This window comes from Pinus tabuliformis, chromosome J, assembly GCF_031772625.1.
Source record: "Pinus tabuliformis cultivar Carrire ecotype Pingquan chromosome J, CPIR1, whole genome shotgun sequence".
Taxonomy (NCBI): domain Eukaryota; kingdom Viridiplantae; phylum Streptophyta; class Pinopsida; order Pinales; family Pinaceae; genus Pinus; species Pinus tabuliformis.
This window is the reverse complement of record NC_142295.1, coordinates 54,455,625-54,476,424: the sequence shown is the minus strand read 5'-3', so window position 1 is coordinate 54,476,424 and position 20,800 is coordinate 54,455,625. Positions and strand designations below refer to the sequence as shown.

The window sequence follows — 20,800 nt, the reverse complement described above, 5'->3', positions numbered from 1 at the left end:
CATGAATTTCAATCCAAAATCTAATCTTCTTTTACAAAATAACACCTTACAAATTGGCTAAACTGTGGCTAATCATAATGGTCTTGTAGTTTGTGGGTATGCTTTTATACCCATGAATTTTAAATATAGTAACAATAAGGATTTATGTCCAAGGATTTGAGAAGCCTTGTTTCACTACCAAATTGAGGAGCTTATGTATATGGGGGATGAGGAAAAATCTTCCCATTTTCAAATTCTCATCTTGGTAGCCTCCAATATCCCTAGCTTTCCCATTAGCGAGTTTCTTAGTCTTGAACTCGACATCTTCCAATGAAAATATATACTCCTATACAAGAGTGTTTAAGATGGTGCATATGGCATCAGGGGAATCATAAAGATTCTTAAGATAGATATCCCGATTCTTTAAGGGGATCAAATTAGTTTCCTTCATTTTAGGAACAACAATGTTCCTCCAAAACCTTTTGGGCTCAACTTTAGAAAGGTGAAGAGGATGTTGTTGTGTCCTATCTATATATGATTTTTTCTTCCTTTTGATAAGAGCTTTGTACATATTTATTTTTTCAAGCATTATGGTTTCATTAGGGGAACCTCTAATCACTTTCCTAGCAAATATTTAATCATTATCATACCAAATATTGGAAGTTCTATTATTCTTTTTATAAGACACCTCGATAGAAAACTTGTTAATGATAATGGAAAGGAATGTTGTAAAATTGTGGTAGATGTGATTAATGTTATCATTATACATTAAGAAATATAAATTCCTATTTAAATTCTTTAGGAAGAGATCGAACTTACTTATGTCAAAATGAATTTGCCTTTGACTCTCACAATTCTTTTACATGTGGTTGGTATGTATGTCAAGGTTTAGAGCTAAGCGTAGAGATCTTTCGTCAAAATCAAGATTGTAAACGTTTAGGAGGTCAAAATTAATGATACAGTTGAGAACATGGATATCGGATATCACATAATGCACAACATTACAACCAATGGAGATTGACCACTTATTAATTGCATTACAAATTAGTCTTGGGAACTATAGAGCTTGATTAGGTGAGTACCAATTAAATTCTTAGTTATGTCTTTTGTATTATCTAAGTCAAATTCATCATCTAGCTAGAGGGATTAGGGTGAAAGTTATTACTTAGGAGAGTGGCTTAAATTCTCAGTTATGACTTTTTTACTATCTAATCAAATTCGTCATCTAGCTAGAGGGATTAGGGTGAAAGTTATTACTTAGGAGAGTGACTTGGTTAGCAGCATTCTAGTGTTGAAGTCCCCTAACAAGAGGATATTACTTTAATTTCTTAAACTATGAATATCTTGTTCTAAGGTATTGAAAAGATAGTTTTTATCGAGGTTATTTTTCTTATAAGAGCTTGAGGTGATATGAATAAAATAGAAAATTGCTAGATAAATCTTCTTATTGACCTTAGAGTTAGAAATTTCAATCCAAATAGGTTGATTAAAAGAGTAAATCTTATGAAATAGAATGTGGGAAAAAGTATTATTTTTATATAACAAGTTATTTTTATGATGTAGAATGTGCGGAGAAGTATTATTTTTATATAACAAGTTATTTTTAATTGGAAAATGATTATTTTCTTCGTTTTAACAAAGAAAATGGGGTAATGAGATTTTATTGATGATGATTTAAAATATGATAAATTTTGAAAATATCTTTTGCAGCGACGAGGAATAGGCAAAAGTCGAAATTCGTAGAAGATCAGACATGCGACATTTTGGAGTTCTATCATCCTAAAAGGAAAAGGAAAATGCAAGGCAGGTAAACGTTGCTCATATCATATCAGATATTACACCAAAGTTAACTCTTTCATTGGAATTTCCATGGCGATTCTGTTCCTATCAGACATTACACCAAAGTTAACCCTTTCATTGGAATTTCCATGGCGATTTTGTTTGGATTCAATTCGTGTGTACAGGCTGTTTTCGTTTTGGTAACTTCCTTTTTCTTCCACCGACTGGTATTTTGGAGGAGGTGGCGCTATAGGAACCTCCCGCCAGGTCCCCTGGTAGGGGCCATAGTAGGGAACCTCCTTGAGATCAGATTCTCAAGCGGCGGGTTCGAGGGCTCAGTGAAGAAATTGCATGAGAGATATGACCCAATATTCACCATCTAGTTCGGTTCCTACCCCATGGTGATGATTTCCAACCGTGAGATTTCTCAGGAGGCGCTCCTACAGAAAGGCACCATCTTCGCTGACCGCCCACCGGCCACTGGGCAGCAGAAAATGTTAAACACCCAATGCCACCAACACAACATCAACACAGCCGCATACGGGCCACTGTGGCAGAGCCTTCGCAAGAATCTGTTTAACGAAGCCCTGAGCCCTTTACAATGAAGGCGTTCCTATTACAAAAATTTAGGAAATTTAATTTTCGCTATGACTCTTGCCAAGGTATTTGCATGCAGCTAGCTTTGCGCATTGCAGAGCTGATTTCGCACACCTACCGTCGCCCATTGCGGAGTTGATTTGGCACAACTATCTTGGCTCACCGCGGAGCTATTCCATAGACTTATGAATAATATTAACTCACGACAAAAATAACAAAGTAGGTTTGGAGTAACACACTAAAACTTAGTACTGATTTCTTAAACATGAAAATACATTTACATGGGATTATCATTCATTCACCAAGTAAAACAAAGATTTTACAGTGGTTTACACTTACATGGAATAACACACAGTAAAACACAGTAACAGTTGTTTTCAGGCACCCACCAAAATTTGCTCCACCATTTTCTCCCCAGAGACATGTGCTCTCTTTTTCTCTGACTTTCTTACTCTCTAACCTATCAAAATGAATTTTACATTCATATTTAACTCAACATACAATTTTACATTTAATTCATGACAGAGAAAAAATAATTAATATGATTTTGAGTGTGATCACCCAGGTGTTTCTGGAGTGTGGACAATAGTCGTTGAATGAATGCTTGCCCATATCTATTTACCAAATTATTTGACTGCTTTAAATTCCTTGTTGCCTTTCAGAATGGTTCACACCTAGCTTGAGTCCTTCCATCTTCAAACAAAGATGCAACCTACAAAAATATGTCTGACAAGTATGGTTGTTGTCAGGCTGTTTATTACAGTGGTTGGGATTATTATTTCCAATACTCCCCCTTAATCACAATTGTCGCCATTCACAATTCCCAAACAGTTTCTGAGATAAGAAAAAATTTCACCTACCAATGGCTTTGTGAAAATATCAGCAAATTGTTCCTGTGACCTGCAGTGCTGCAACACAATTTCATTATTGTTAATCAACTTTCTAATAAAATTATATTTAACATCAATATGCTTGGTCCTTTTGTGAAAGGTATAATTATTTGACAATGCAATTGATGAGGTGTTGTCACATAAAATAGTTGTCACTCCCTTTTGGTCATGACTAAGATTCCTCAACATCCTTCTCATCCAAACTGCCTAACACGCTGCTGATGTTGATGCGACATGTTCGAATTTTGCTGTTGACAATGACACTTGGCTACTTCTTGGAGGCCCATGAAATGGCTCAGGAACCCAAATGAAAAACATATCCTGACGTGCTATTTTTGTCATCGACGCTGCCTGCCCAATCACTGTCGGTGTAACCAACCAGCTTGAAATCACTTGTTGTTGTGTACAAAATGCCATACTGTTTTGTCTCATTGACATACCTTAGAATCCTTTTCGCTGCTTGCCAATGTGTCTCATTGGGTGTCTCCATGAACCTTGACACCAAACTTACTGCATACATTATATCTGGCTTAGTGGAAATCAAATACATCAAGATTGCTATCATGCTTTTGTATAACGTCGAATTGACCTTGTTGCTACAATATTGTTTGCTCAACTTCAACCTTATGATAGTTGGAGTCGGTGCGGACTTGTTTTTATGCATTTTCAACCTCTCCAAAAATTTTTCCACATACTTTGCTTGAGAGATAAAAATGCCATTTTCTGTTTGCTTCACTTCTGTGCCCAAAAAGTATCTTAACAATCCAAAGTCAGTGATTTCAAATTCACTCTTCATGACTTGTTTGAAATCAGCGATGAGGAAATCATCACTGCCTGTAAAAATCAAATCATCTACATATAAGACAACAATGAAATTCTTACCTTCACTCTCTTTGATGTAAAGAGTAGGCTCACCATCACATTTGTCGAAATCATTGTCCAACAAGTAAGCATCTATCCTGTTATACCATGCACGCAGTGCTTGCTTCAACTCATAAGGAACTTTCCTCAACCGATATACTTTGTCTTCTCAGCCTTCAATCTCATAACCAGGCAATTGCGTGACATACACTTCCTCTTTTAGCACTCCATTCAAGAACGTTGATTTTACATCCATTTGATACACTCTCCATTTGTGTTGCACGACAATCACCACAACTATGCGCACTTTCTCCATCCACGCGACTGCGCGAACGTCTTTGCGTAATCTCTTCCATGTTACTGCTTGTATCATTTGACAACTAGCCTTGCTTTTTTCCTTTCAACCTTTCCCTCAATGTTGCTTTTGGTCTTATAGACCCACTTCACTCTAATAACATGTTTTCCTTTCAGAAGGCTCACTAAATCCCATGTGTCATTCCTTTCTATTGATTCTATTTCTTCCTCCATTGCCGCAACCCATTTTTTTCTTTGACTGCATCTTCAAAGTGGATTAGGTCATCTACATGACAAAATAATGAAAATAATGAATTCAGACTTGTGCTGCTATCAACTTCATCTTGCTCATAAATTTCATTTAAATTTCTAAACTTTGGTCTTCTTGTGCTTGCTGAATATGGGCTTGACATGTCACTTGGTGTTGCACTTTGTTGTGTCCTTGGAGAAGCACTTGCTTGGCTGCGTGAAACTGTCCTATTATTTGTTGATGTTGTTTCTTGCTGCTTACTTTGTTGCACTTGAATAGGAGTAGAGGGAGTCACTATTGAGGAATTACTTGCTGTTGTTATTTCCTCTTTGTCCTCATGTGGTATGCATGCTTTGACATTGACTATCTTTTCTAAATTTCCATCCCATGCTTCCTCTTCTATAAACTGCACATCTCTAGTGATTATGAATTTCTTGGTTAATGGATTGTAGAGTTTGTATGCCTTCGATTCATCATTGTATCCAAAAAATATGCATTTCTCCCCCTTGCTGTCCAACTTCTTTCTCAACTCATCCAAGACATGTGCATAAGTCACACATCCAAAAACTCTCATGTGAGTGACGCTATCTTCCTTCCATTCTATGCTTCTTTAGTAACTATGTTCTGGATGCTTTTGGTTGGACATCTATTCAATATATATGCTGCATAAGTGACAACTTGAGCCCAATAATCATTTGGCAAATGCTTTGCCTTCAGCATACTCCTTGCCATTTCCATAATGGTCCTATTCTTTCTTTCTGCCACACCATTTTGCTATGGTGTATATTTTGTTGTAAATTTCTTGTGAATTCCATGCTCCCTGCAAAATCGAAGGAAGTCATTTGAGATGTATTCTCCACCTCTGTCAGTCCTAAGGACTTTGATGTAGTGTCCACTTTGCTTCTCAATAAGAGCCTTGTATTGGAAAAAGCACTCAAACACTTCACTTTTATGTTTTAGGAGATAGACCCATGTATTCTTTGTCTAGTCATCTATGAAGGTCAATATATAGTGGCTGCCATCAATTGATGGTGTATGCATTGGTCCACATAAATTTGAGTGGAAAATATCCAAAGGTGCCTTTGCCCTCACTGACTTTCCTGTTGGAAATGTCTCTCTATGTTGCTTGCCCAAGATACATCTTTCACATATGTTGTCTAGTTTTTCTATGAGTGGTAAACCCTTCATCATGTCTTTCCTATGCAGCAAATTCAAACCTCCAAAGTTGAGATGTCCAAATCTCAAGTGCCATAACCATTTTTCATCTTTTACCTCTATTTGAAAGTCTACTTGTGTGACAGTTGCCTCTTTTCTTCCATATTCTTGTGAGTTCATAGATAGTTGTGCTTGTGCACCTTCTTTTTGCAAATATGATATTATTTTTAGGGGAAAAATTCTATTATTTGTCATTTGAACCTTTTCAATCAGTTGTCTTCTTGGAGGCCTATCCAAAATTTTTCAAACATCATTTTTGAAGAAGAAATTGTAGCCTTTCTACATGTCCAATGCTCATGAGATTATGTTTCAGACCGGGGACAAAGTAAACATATGAGTTGTATTTCTTCTCCCCCTTCTTTGTTAGGATATTAACTCTTCCTTTTCCCATGACAGAGACTTTGCTATCAGTCCCTATTGTCACTTCAGATTTCACACTTTCATATACATTAGAAAACATTTCTATGTTTCCTGACATGTGGTTGCTATACCTTGAATCTAGATACCATATATCACTCTATTTTTTTTGTGCTACATTACAGGCTAGAAACATGTTATCATGGTTCTGATTTTTTCTTGTGAAATTTACACTTGGTTTGTTACTAATATCATATTTCTTCTTTCTACATTCATTTTCATAATGACCATACTTCTTACAGTAATGAAATTTAACTTGAGATTTATCATACCTCTGACCTTGTGCTTGATTTTGGCTTGGGCCTTGACTTGGATTTTGATTGTTGCCTCTTCCATTTGAGCTTGAAGGGCTACATCTTCCTTTAACATATGATCTTCCTCTACCTTGACCTTGACCAAATGATACTTGTGTCTTGAAGGCATGCTCCAATGAGGAGCTTGTTGCTCTATTCAGTCTATGTTCATGAAAAATTAGTGATGCATTAAGCTCATCTACTGAGAACTGTGAGAGATCCTTTGTCTCTTCTATGGCCATAACAATGGCCTCAAACCTTGCTGGAAAACTTCTCAAAACTTTCTCAGCTATTCTTCTTTCCTCAAGTGTCTCACCATGAGACGAGATTTGAGTAACCAGCCCACTTACATGTGTAAAAAATGAGTCTATATTCCTAGACTCTTTCATACAAAGTGTTCCAAAATCTCTCCTCAACATTTGCAACTTTGTTGTCTTGACTTTTTCCATGCCTTGGTAGGCTGTGTTGAGGGCGTCCCATGCTTTCTTAGACTTCATTGCTGCTACAACCCTTGGAAAAATACTTTCATGAACTGCTTGGAAAATATAAAACAGGGCTTTTGAATCCTTTTTCCTTTGTCCCTTAAAAAATCTTTTTCTTATTGAGATAAGGCATTGTATGTTGTTGCATTTGCTGGTTCTTGAAAACCATTCTCCACCAAATCCCAAATTTCTTGAGAAGAAAGCAGGGCCTTCATTGTAATAGCCTAATAATCATAATGTTTTCCATTAAACTGAGGTGTTTGAGGATTAGTCAAGCTTGTTCTTGATGTTGCCATTTCTGAGCATAAAAAAAAACTTTCTACCTGCTAGTAAATATGCTAAAAACAATCTGCCTTCAAAACAATTCTTATTGCTAGTAAAAGCACTTGTTTTTACACTAACAATATTTAACCCGCTGTGATACCATGTTAGAAAAATTTAGGAAATTTAATTTTTGCGGAGGGGTAGAGAGCTATGACTTTCGCAAAGCTACTTTCGTGCAGCTATCTTCACTCACCGTGGAGTTGATTTTGTGCAACTACCTTCGTGCACGGCAGAGCTGATTTTGCGCCGCAATCTTCGCGCAACGTGGAGCTAATGAATAATATTCACTCATGACAAAAATAACAAAGTAGGTTTGGAGCAACACATTAAAACTTAGTATTGATTTCTTAAACATGAAAATACATTTACATGAGACTTAATGAATAATATTCACTCATAACAAAAATAACAAAGTAGGTTTGGAGCAACACACTAAAACTTAGTATTGATTTCTTAAACATGAAAATACATTTACATGAGACTGTCGCTCATTCACCAAGTAAAACAAAGGTTTTACAGTGATTTACACTTACGTGGAATAACACACAGTAAAACATAGTAACTGTTGTTTTCACGCACCCACCAAAATTTTCTCCACCATTTTCTTCCCAGAGACTTGCTCTCTCTTTTTCTCTAACTCTCTTACTCTCTAACCTATCAAAATGAATTTTACATTCATATTTAACTCAACATACAATTTTACATTTAATTCATGACATAGAAAAAATAATTAATATGATGTGTTGAGTGTGATCAGAATTGCGCAGGTGATTTTGGAGTGTAGGCAATAGTTGCTGAATGAATTCTTGCCCATACCTATTTACCAAAGTACATTGACTACTTTAAATTCCTTGTTGCGTTTCAGAATGGTTCACACATGGCTTCAGTCCTTCCATCTTCAAACAGATACGCAACATGCAAAAATGCGTCTAACAAGTATGGCTGCTGTCACGCTGTTTATTACGGTGGTTGGGATTATTATTTCCAATAGTTCCGGAAGGCGAGGGAGTGGGGCATAAGCCAACTGGTGGAAAACCTGAGGAACGAAGTGGATGGTAATTGGGGAGCGGTTAGTGTGGTGGAGCAGTTTCAAACCACGGTTCATCGCATCATCTTGTGGATGTGCTTCGCCAGCAAGCCAGAGGAGGAGACGATGTTTTCCGTGCTGGGCATCATGTGTGAGGTCTCCATGATCAATGGATCAGGTGTGGCCAAAACCTTACCGATTCCGGAGTTCTTTTACTGGTGGATCCGGGCGTGGATGGAGAGGGCCTGTTTGAGGCAGCGGGAAGCCCTGCTCGCCCTCATAAACTAGCGTCGTACTCATGTTCCCGTGCCTTAGGCCGCGACCATTATTAACACGTACGTGGAAACGTTGTTCAATCTGGCACTGGACGACGACCAAAACCAAAGCCTCGACGATGACGATCTTATCACTCTGTGCGCAGAATTCATCATGGGAAGCACAAACACAACGTTGATAGTGCTGAAGTGGTTGATGGAAAATCTGGTGAAACATCAAGATGTATAGGCGAGATTATACGATGAGATCATGGACATTAGTGGGACAACATGAAAGTGGCGTAGGAAGAGGACCTGCAGTGGATGCCTTATCTGGAAGTCGTGGTGAAGGAAAGCCTGAGATGCCACCAGTGATAAAATTTGAAGGCCTGCTCTTAATTTCATTTGGAAGGGCATATATTCATCTGAACCTTCAAAGATGAAAGGTTATAAAAAAAAATTCACTTCTACTGAAAGGTATATATTAAATAAACCCCTCAAAAAAATTCCATAATGAAATAGTGCAATTCTAAATCTTTAAAATCTTTAAAATTTAAAGAGTAGCTTCAATAAAACACTATAAAATCTCAATATAAATAGTAAATAAACAAAACAAAAAAATCTCAAATCCCATTAAAAAATGGTAAACATATGTTTCCTCTATTCATTCGATGATTTTCAAAAGTATTTGGACTTACATAATTGAAAATATAAATATATTTTCCCAATAGAAATGGATTTCTAGTTTTCATTTATTTCCATACATCATAAGTAGCATTCCAATCTAGCTCATTTAGAGCATGATGTGCACTTAGAGATATAAACATTAACATATCTAGTGTCTCCAATGAAAGTCTTTATCTATCATCATTTTGTATCTTGTTTAACTTTCATAAGTCTCTTTCACACACTGATGTGGTTGTTGGGATAACAAGAATAGCTTGCCATAATTGCATCAAATATGGAAAGTCTTCAAACCATTCATGTTCATATCCACATAGGTCTCATGCCATACATATTATTTTTAGGGTATGATTTACAAATAGCACAAATAAATTCATTCATTTCACCCAAACATCTAGCAATATCCATAGTAGATGATTCCCCAACGCTAAACTTTTTGGCATAAACATTTCAACTATGTTTTTGTTGGACAGTCTATATCATTCACTTCTTCATAATAATATTGAGAAGTGAAAAACTTAGCCACATTCAATACATGTAAATCTATGAATCTCCTATCAAAAGATTTAATTACCTTTACAATAAAACTTTTTCCCAAAAGAATACAATCATATAGGCGCCCCGAATATTTTCATCTTTGGAAAACTTTCGAACCTCAATGGATGTAAATGTACCATACATGTGATATTTGCAAATTCAAGGGTTCCTTTTTATGCTTTAACTAAAAAGTAAGACATATGCACGGCATCTACACTAAAAATGATTTCCAAAAATAGTTTATGAAGCATGCTAATAGAAACATCTAAAGTAGCATCAATATATGTAATATCAACATGATCCTCTTCAAACTTTTGATTCAACTTATTTAATTCAACGAGCATGTCTACAAGTATATGGATGCAAATTTGCACTTGAAATATTGTTGCCAACTCATACATTTTTTTCTCCCCTAACTCCCAATCCTAACAAATAATGCATGAGTTTAACAAGTCTTTCCATGACCTTTCCTCTTGAGATCTGCCTAATTTGATGAATTTGTAAGACCACTAACTTAGTTATTTGAAATATATACATTATCTCTCCCAATTTTCAATTTCCTTTAGTTGATTTTCCCAGCCATGAATAAAATGTGTTTCAAATTTGTTAATATATTGCAACTCTGGAAAATGAGATGAAGCCTCATTGCTTGTTAATGATCCCCTGTGAGCTATGCAATGGATAACTAATAAATCAAGAGCATACAAAGCTTAGGAGATAAACCTTCATGAATACCCCTCATGGAAGATGCACCATCTGAACCAAAACCAACAAACTTAATCAAATATAAATCCATTTATGCTAAAATAGTTCTCACTAGATCATACATACATTGAGCTATTCCATCCTTTATTTGAAGTAAACATAAAAAATTTGTTAAACATTGATCTCTTCCTCCATTTGTCAAATATGTAATATAAACAATCAATTGGTGTTCCATAATTTTATCAGTGCTTTCATCAACTGAAGTTGAGTAAAATGACCTATGTAAAATCTTCTCTTATAGATTGTTCCAATACGCCTCTTTAGCAACTTGAAGAAAATATTTCCTTGGTGTGGTATTTGTGTATGCAGAAAATTCATCTGTTAGAAGCATGCGTGGAGTGCATTTATACCAATTCAAGTCACATATTGACTTATACATTTCTAAAGATAAATAATGTATAGCAAAAAATGCATGTTTTCAATCATTGATATAATTTTTTCCTTCCCTGCATTTACCATCAGTTCTACATGTTTAGTGATTGGAATATTACTTCAATTGCTTTTTTCCTCTAAAAGTTGTAAAACAAAAATTGAGCTTTTGATTTTGCATGGCCACTTATACCACTAACTTGAAGAGTAGTAGTTCCCTCTTTTGAATATGGAGTCTCACTTTTAAATTTAACACATCAAGAACATTTTATCCTTTCATTACCATTAAATGATTTAAAACATAAGCCTATGGAATCCTTGTATTCCATTTAGATTTGAATATTATTTTGTGTTTCTTTGATGGGTTTTCTATTTCAACAAACTCTATGCTATTTTATTCATCATATTCATGTAGATGAGCATCAACTTCATTTTGAATATTACATGGTTGATTAGAATGTCGTGTAAGACCAAATGATTCAACAATTGACAATTGCATTTTATCCTTCTTCAGACGACCAATAGGAGACATTTTTCAAGATTTAAACTATTAAATAAATAAATAAAAATAGAATAAGTAAATACATAAATTTAAAATACCTTAGCAATATTGAGATAGAAAAAATTCAACCTTAGCAAGATGCCATAGTATTTGACTATAGATTTCTTGATAGGTTATTCATTTATTTGTTGAAATATGTTTTGTAACATTTAAGGAAACTTGTAACTTTATGATAGAGAAAAAACACTTCATGAAAAATGGTACTTGGACAAGAAATCTATATGGATTCAAGCAAAGAAGCAAAATAAGCAATAGTTTGAATGAGTCCGTTATAGTTTTGGAGTCCAATGCCCTCGATATAAAATAGATATTCTTTTCATAGTTGGTAGTTTCATATAATTATGACAATAAAAATTTGCACCATTAACAATGTAGAAAAAAACTTGACCACCCATGCCTCGAATGGAAGGATGGAAAGCATCTACATTCAGGGTATCTAGCCACATGTTGATTTCTTGGGATGTGGATTCTATGGTGCCCAGGATACATTGTGTGACCATGAAGGCTGCCATTACTTCGAGCAGTGTTGCATTAACGAATCCATAGAATGAAAAACCAAATGTTTATGAAGATATGAGCAGGATAATGAAAAATACCTTATAGTCTAGTGTCAAACAATAACTTTCCTTCTATGGATGATGGGTTGCAATTCAAATGAAAATGGAAAAAATGGATGCATGGAAAGAGAACTCAAGGATAATCACGGAGGAGTGAGAGCACGTGCATAGTTGTTGAATGGTTATTCAATGTGCTCTGTTGCCTTGTGCTAGGTGGAATAGTACCATGACTGTTGCATGTCTTATTGTTGCAAGTTGCATCATGTTGCCGTAAGTTGGGGGCCTTAGGGAAACGTCCCCAAATCATGACATAACTATTAAATTGTATGAGGTCATTTGGACTTTGACTGGTCTGTTCTACGAAACTATCACTAGTCAGAGTGATTTATGCGCTAGTATAGACTCGAAATTATCATAAACTTACAAAAGTATTGACAGGTTATTAAAAATATCTCCCTTCGTTTGAAATATAAAAAAATAATCTAACTTTTGTAATTGACCGGTGATTTTGATATTTTAAATTTTTTACGCCGTAAGGCGTTTCCCTCTGAAATCAACTCCCCTCTCTGCCCATGTGTCATCCTTGTACTCCACACAATTATATGTTAGACCATTGCAAAAGTTTCAGCCATTCGTTCAAAGTGGTTACAAATTTGTTGCCAAAACAGTTTGCAAGTTTATCGGGCCTACCATTTGGCATGTGGTCGTAAACAATGAATAGCCCCTTCTGTCTCTAGCACCATCCCCATATCTGAACCAGGTTCCACTGCTACATGCGTCCCATGGTTGAGATCTCTACCACGAACCCCTTCATTCCCTCAGTGAACTCTTTCGTTATGCATTTCACTGCGATTTCTTGGCCACTGCTAGGGAGAACGCCCATATAAACCTTCCCAAATCCCCCTAGACCAAAACATTTTTGTCCCTGAATCCACTGGTGGCAATGCAGAGTTCCTTGTAAGTGAATCTATGGGGCCAAAAATCCTGCTCCCATTCTTCGATCTTTTCTCTGTATTTTGTTCTTTTGAGAAACACAGTGGCAAACGCCAGCAAGAAGACAACCAAAGTTGCCACTGTAATGCTTGCTATGAGGCCTACCCGTGGATGCATGGAATTCCTTTTAGCGAATGATGGTAAACTTGAGTTATTGAGTTGGGGTGTCGTGCCTTCTGTGGTGAAGCTCCACTCAAGAATGTAATGGTCTTGGATTGAAGTGTCACCGGTAGCTGCTGAAAAGCCAATGAACATCTTCTCTTGTGCAACGCTTTGCAGATTGATTTTCAGAGATATCAGTGTTCTTTGTGGTCTTGCTTGCACACTTTGGACCATTGAAATATAATGACAATGATGTGAGGGAACTAATTGTATCTTATGGAAATGGCTAGTTTCATATTATGATGATATGAGTTTTGAGTTTAGTTGTCAGGCTCCTGAATTTATGTACAAATTTCTTTTACTGGTTAGGACTTTTCGTCTTAGATATTTGTTTTGATGTGTAATGTTGTGTTACGATGGTGAATATCATTGATGCTATTTGAGTCTGTATAATTCTTTCTATCAGTGGTCTCTGTGGTCTTTGCAAGCCGGCTCACGTGATGTTAATGTTGAGGCGGTTTTGAGAATGATCCTAATCAATCCATGCCTCAATGTTTCGTCCGCTCTCGAGTGGTCTCTGTGGTCTTTGCAAGCCGGCTCACGTGATGTTAATGTTGAGGCGGTTTTGAGAATGATCGTAATCAATCCAGGCCTGAATGTTTCGTCCGCTCTTGAGTTCCAACCCCTGGAAATTGTCCCCAGTCCAATAACCGACAGCCTTGGCCCGGACTGAGTGGAGGTTGTTGATATCGATGCCCACGTGGTTGCCATCAGGGTCCTGGAATTGCACACTTTGGACCGTATCAAACTCGATTGCCAACAAGTGATTGTATGGATTTCCGTTGCTGGTATATCTTAAGGACATTCACACAGCGAGTTTCCCCACTGAAAACAAAGCGTTGAATGCAAGAAAAAACAAAAAAATGTATCATATATTTTGGAATTATGTTTATAAATTATTACATTTGAGTTTTTTTAATTGGTTTTTGTTTAAATATATTATTTTTTGTTTTTTTGTTAAAATATTTAAATAATGTAATATAACAGACATCTCTTCTATACGGGGTAGAATAAGTTTATTGTTAATTTTGGATTCTGAACCTGTGATGTTGTCATACTATTTAATGACAGATTTATGATATTTATAACCTGAACTGTTTACAATTCTTGCTGCAATACTTAGTAATAGCAGTCTTAATTTGATGTGATACTAGTCTTAATTTGATGAATGACAGGCTTTCAATTGTTTTTGGTCCATCTTGCACTTAAGCGCTTTTGAATGTTTTCCATATAGTCCAGTAATCCTATTATCTTGCAAGTTAGTTCAATTAGCATTCTTCATGTTTCAGCACTTGTGAGCATACTATTAGATTTCAGTTTTTAGTAATCCTATTATCTTGCAAGTTAGTTTAATTAGTATTCTTCATGTTTCTACACTTGTGAGCATGCTATTAGATTTCAGTTTTTAGTAATCCCATTATCTTGCAAGTTAGTTTATTTAACATTCTTTCTTTCTCTTTTTCCTGTTTTTCTTTTATATATATGTTTTAGGTTTAACTTAATTTATTATTAATATTGAAAATTTATAAACATAAAATTTGGTTGTTGATATTTAAAAAAATAAAAAAGTAAATTTTTTTTAGACATTTTCATTCAAATTTATACTATTCAATATAGTTAACTAGAATTATTGCCCATCATTATATCATTGGCATTCATATTCAAATTTATACCATACACTGTAGTTACCGAGAGTTACTACCCACCATTATTTATGCAAATGTTTCCACCTTAGTAAGGAATTAATTTTTCACTGCATATATTAAGTATAATGGAAATGAAACAAAATAAATAAAATTATTGGAAATCTAATAAGTAAAGAAAAGATGTTGAAAAATAATTAAGTTATAAAATTTGGGAAAATTATATATAATGAATTTTATGTAAATTTATTCATATATATATATATCTATATATAATTTATCTATTAATTTTATTCTAGGATGATATTCATTGATTTGAATATATTCATTTTTATTGTTAGAAAATGATTAAATAAATTAAAATATAGAAACAAATTGTAGTATTTAATCTTTTTTTCTTTTTCTTTTTTCAACTATTAATTTTATTTTGGTTTTGGGTTTTATTTTTAAAATTCATAAAAATAAGTCCATTGGGGTAGCTCAATTGGTAGTCACCATGTTATGAAATATTCTATAAAGCATAAGATTCAAGGTTCAAAATTCTAGTAGGTCAAGCCACATATTCGTGTGTGTGTGGTTTCAAGGTTGTGGAGCATGTCATTATCAATTTTACATTACAATTAATAAAAATTACCCCTATCATATGTAAATTAACAAGGTTCCAAGGTTGTGGAGCATGTCAATATCAATTTTACATTACAATTAATAAAAATTACCCCTATCATATGTAAATTAACAAGGTTCCAAGGTTGTGGAGCATGTCAATAAGCCTTCAAATTTCTTTAGTACTTTTATTTTGTTAAGATTCTAATAATGTAGAGCATATGAGAAGCCTCCAAAGTTCTAGAATGCAGGGAAATTGTATTTTAAGTTTATCAAATATTAAGAGTATAAAAAAGTATAACTTAGTAAGCTTTCAAATTTTCGGTTGTTTTATGTCCGTCAAATATTGGTATAAAAAATGTATAATTCATCAATTAAAAATTATGCTTTTTCTTCTTCTTTGTGTCATATGAAAAAAGTTTCTATTTTTATGGATATAACTTTATTTCTTAATTGATTGGATATTTTTAATTCATAATATATTTGTAATTGAGATGAATTTAATGAAAGTAGATATATATAACTTTCAAATTCAATTTTCAAACTTAAATTTTAAATAAACTTATATTACTAGCCTAAGTAATAGATTTAGGAAAGCAAAATGGAAAAAAATGAATTGAAATAAATTTAAAAAGCAATTTGGATTTTCATCAATTAGTAATTAGTGATTATTTAAAAATTAAAACAAATTCACAATCTCAATTTAACAATTTTTCAAATTATTCAGCCCAAAAATATACTTAATCGTATCAATTTTACATTACAATTGATAAGAATTATGCCTATGTAAATTAACAAAATTCCAAGGCTGTGAAACTTGTCAATAAGCCTTCAAATTTATTTAATACTTTTCTTCTGTTAAGGTCTAATAATGTACAGCATGTGAGAATCCTAATGTAAAGTAAATGATAATCAATATATTTTTATTCTTTATCAAAGTATTTTTTGCTCTACTTGGATTTTTCAATTTATGCCTTACGAGGTTTCCTTTGCAACATCGGATACAAATGCTAGTTTTAACCCTTTTAAGAAGCCGAAGCACTTCGTCGTCACCCACACCATTACCCAGCCCTACGAGCTTGCCGGCTACAAAGTCCCCACGGATGCGCACGTCAATTTCTACGTTGCGGGTATGGGGATGGATCCCGGAGTGTGGCAAAACCCTTGGGAGTTCAGGCCTGAGAAGTTTGCCGATGAGGGTGTGGAAGTCGATGCGGATGTGATGGCCCGCAAGGATATTAAGATGGTGCAGGACGAAGGGTGTGTCCGGGCTCAGGGCTATCTATCCTCCATTCAAATCTCATCGTTGCCCGACTTCTTCAGGAATTCGCGTGGGAATGCAACCCGGGGAAACGGTTGATCTCTCTGAGAAACTGGAAGTCACTACAGTTATGAAATATCCTCTACAGGCGGTCATCAAGGAGAGGGACCGGAGCCATGCGGAATCTTCCGAGGGATAACAGGTTCGATCCTTAGGGAATTCTCTATTGAAAATCGAATCTCGCAAACATTTTCCCTTAGGAGCTACTGGGTCAAATAAATAATGATTATTTTAAACTGAATTAGCACTCTCTTACATCTTTCCATCTCTATGATTACTTTAATATTATAAAAACATTATCATATATACTTTTTTAAGTTTGCTTGATGAGTTATATTGATTTATGCTTTTTCAAGTTTGTTGGATGAGTTATATTGATTTATGCTTTAGTAGTTTGAATTTATGTAATTAAATATTTAATATTGTTGAAACATATTGTAAACAAAGAATGAATATATGTGTAAAAAGATCTTTCCATGACATGATTATTTAAATATTTAATAGTATTAAAATTTCACATATATTTTTAAGAGTTTGGTGTATGAGTTATTTTTTTTCCAAAGGAAAAATCGTAAATCTATTATCAAAAATAATGAAAATTACATGTTGTATGAGTTGAATAAAGTGTTGTGCATGTTTATACAAAAAGTGTCCATAAATATATACATGAAATAGTGTTAGAATATATAAACATGAGATGCATAGTATCAGTAAAATAAAGTTATCAAATTCTGTTGAAGGATCATGTAGACTGATCATTCGGCTCATATTATCTTGTATGTTCTATAAAAGGCCTGTGATAGTATTGGTACTTCTCCTGATCTTGATGTTCTTGTATTATCCATTGACCCCTGGATTGATGCATGGCTTCCTTGGAAAGGCAGTTAGAATTCTGGTTCATTTCTTGTAAATGTGTGAGCAAACAATAAAATCAAAATGTGATTTTAGAGTTGTAACCTCATCCAATAAACCTCTGAGTGTGTGCATGTGACATTGAGATATAGAGTTGATCCAATTGATGACAATTTTTGAGTCTCCAAAAATCTGAATCTTGGTGCAACTTTTCTCAAGTGCAAATATGAGAAGGAGTCTGAGGGTGTTTAATTCTACATAGTTGTTTGTACCCCGGCCTAATAACCTTTTGAGCTTGTAATAATGTTTGTCCGAGATGTATAGGATTGCACCTCCACCACATCTAGCTTCTTGGGCAAATCCATCAAAATAAGCCCATGGGTAAGATCTATCTATTGCTTCTGGTGTTATGATACGGGACTGATTCTTTGGCTCCTCCTCAGGGATTAAATGATAAAGGGCTTCAATGTTGTTGCATATGGAGGTCCACTGAATGAGGGAGTCCTGGAATATGATTAAGTTCCTTGCCAGCCAAATGCCCCAACAAATTAGGAGGGGGAGGTTAAATATTTTTTGTGATGGTGCAGAGTTCCACCAAGGTTGCTAAGGAGAGGTGAGATGATCCCCGTGCCATCTAATGGAGATGTCAAGGGAAAAAAATTTCTGATTCCATACCTATTTAGTTAAAGGGCATAATGAGAAGAGGTGGTCGATGTCTTCAGCATGTTCCTTGCAGAGACTGCATTAAGAGGGGCCATGTATAGATTGGTTATTGAGGTTATCATCAGTAGGTACTTTATTTGATAATAGGCACCACATGAACAATCAAGATTTAGGAGGCGCCTTTAGTTTCTAGAGGGGTCGCCACCACCATTCGGCAACAACAGGTTCATGTTCCGTCATAAGGAAAGTATAGCTATCTTTGGGAGTGTAGCGTCCTCAGGGAGAGGCAGCCCATATGAGTTCATCCTACAAGTCTATTATTCAGACATGGGACTCTTCTAGCGCTCTAATATATTTGTTCTATTCATTTTTCTAGATGTCAGGTATCATGAGGTCCTAAGCTGATTTCTAAGCTTGTGAGAGCCATGTAGAGTTTTCATTATCTACAATCTAGGAGTGTTGTGTAATTCTTGCTGTTTCAAGGATCTACTTAAGCTCCAGCGATAGTAAGTGCGCATTCCCACATCCTCACCATGCATCTTTTCCTATACATACTTGTTCACCAATTCCGATACGCCATGTCAATCCTCTTTTTATGACCAATATGGATTGTATTATTTCTCTCCAGATGTTGGAGGAACTAGACCTGCCTCTAATCAGGCTGCAGATCCATTCAATAGTCGATATTGGGGGAATGTATTTGTGATATACTACTTCTTGCCATAAGTTGTTTGATGTTAATAGTTGCCAACCCAATTTAACTGCAAGAGCCTTTGAAAAATTATTTAAATCCTTTAAGCCCCAACCACCCCATTTTTTGGGTTTTACTATTCTCTCCCATTTCACCCACGCAAAAGTCTTACCATCTTTATTCCCTCTCCATTAAAATATTTTGAAAATTTGTTGTATTCTGGATATGATACCTCTAGGGATCCAGGCCAAAGCCATCCAACATACATGTATAAATTCTAGCACTGATTTGATTAGCACTAATTTTCCTGCTCTAGATAACCATCCATGTTGCCAAATGTTGATGTGTCCTTCAATTTTTACAATGAGCCAAGTCCAATCTATGATACGGTAATCATTTGGTTTGAGTATGAAACCTAGAAACCTGAGGCCCTCCTCAATGTCAAGTCGACTATATTGAAATTGATGTAGTGGATATCCTTGTTCATTGAGAGAACAACTTACAGGCATAATGGTAGATTTGATAAGATTAGGTGTCATTCTTGTAGCTTTACAAAACAAGGATAGAATATGCTTGAAACGAGATGTATCCCAAATGGATCCATCTAAGAATATTAGTACATCATCAACAAATAAAAGATGTGAAAGATAGGTTACATCAGTCAGATTCACCCCAATTAATGTCCCAGATGGTCGAGCTGAGGATACGAGCCTGCTTAATCCTTCCATGATTAGGAGGAAGAGAAGGGTTGATAATGGGCACTTTTGTCTGAGGCCTCTCTCAGTATGGAAAAAATTGGATGCAACCCCATTGATGAGAATGCTATAGGATGCGAAAGTGAAGCAACATGTGATTGAGTTAATGAAAGAGTGAGGAGAGCCAGTGTGTGTTAGAATGAGTTGAAGGTATGTCCAACATGCTCTATCCAAGTCTTTTCAGAGGTCAATTTTGAGAATGATGCTTTTAAGGCTCTTCAATTTAATAGAGTGAAGGCTTTGTTGAGCAGTACCAATGGATTCATGGATTTGTCTATGGTTGAGGAAAGAAAATTGTTCCTTGCATGGATAAGATAAGCTTAATGCAGTCTACAATGATTGTGGATATGATTTTGTATATGCAGTTGCATAAGGAGATAGGTCAGTAGCCATCAAATGTTAGACAATTGTCATACTTGGGGATGAGAGCAAAAAATGTAGAGTTGAATTCGTCGTACATCTTCCGGGACAATCTACATTCCTCAATTTCCAGTAGGAGATCCTTACCTATTGAGTCAAAGAAGGTAAGATAAAATTCAATGGGCCATCTGTCTGGTCTGAGACTTTTGTCTTTTTTGAACCACTTCAGGACAACTTCAATTCCCCCTAGTGTGATTGATTTTTTCAAGTTCTCCACGTCATCATCATTCACAAAACAAGGCATTTTCTGAGAAATGCAGATAATTTATGTTATGGTTGCTTCTCGAGGAGCTTTGAACAATTGAGAGAAGTGTCTGATGCCCATGTCTACTAGCTGACTGAATGTGTTGGCCTCCCTACCAGTTTGATCTCTTAATTTCCAAATAGTATTGGTTAATTTTCTCCCTCTGGCACATTGCTAGAAGAACTTAGTTTTGTCATCCCCTGCTTGAAGCCATATGGCTCTGCTTTTTAATCTCCATGCTTCCTCTCTTAAGAGTTTAATCTTTTCTGCTTCCAATATTATTAGTTGATTTTTTCATTCAATGGATTGAAATCCTG

At 35.3% G+C, this 20,800-nt stretch overlaps 1 pseudogene; it reads left to right on the top strand.

Annotated features, from left to right (window-relative positions):
• Positions 1-1,907: 1,907 nt before the first annotated feature.
• On the top strand, positions 1,908-16,997 carry LOC149225465 (cytochrome P450 77A1-like; annotated as a pseudogene).
• The last annotated feature ends 3,803 nt before the right edge of the window (positions 16,998-20,800 follow it).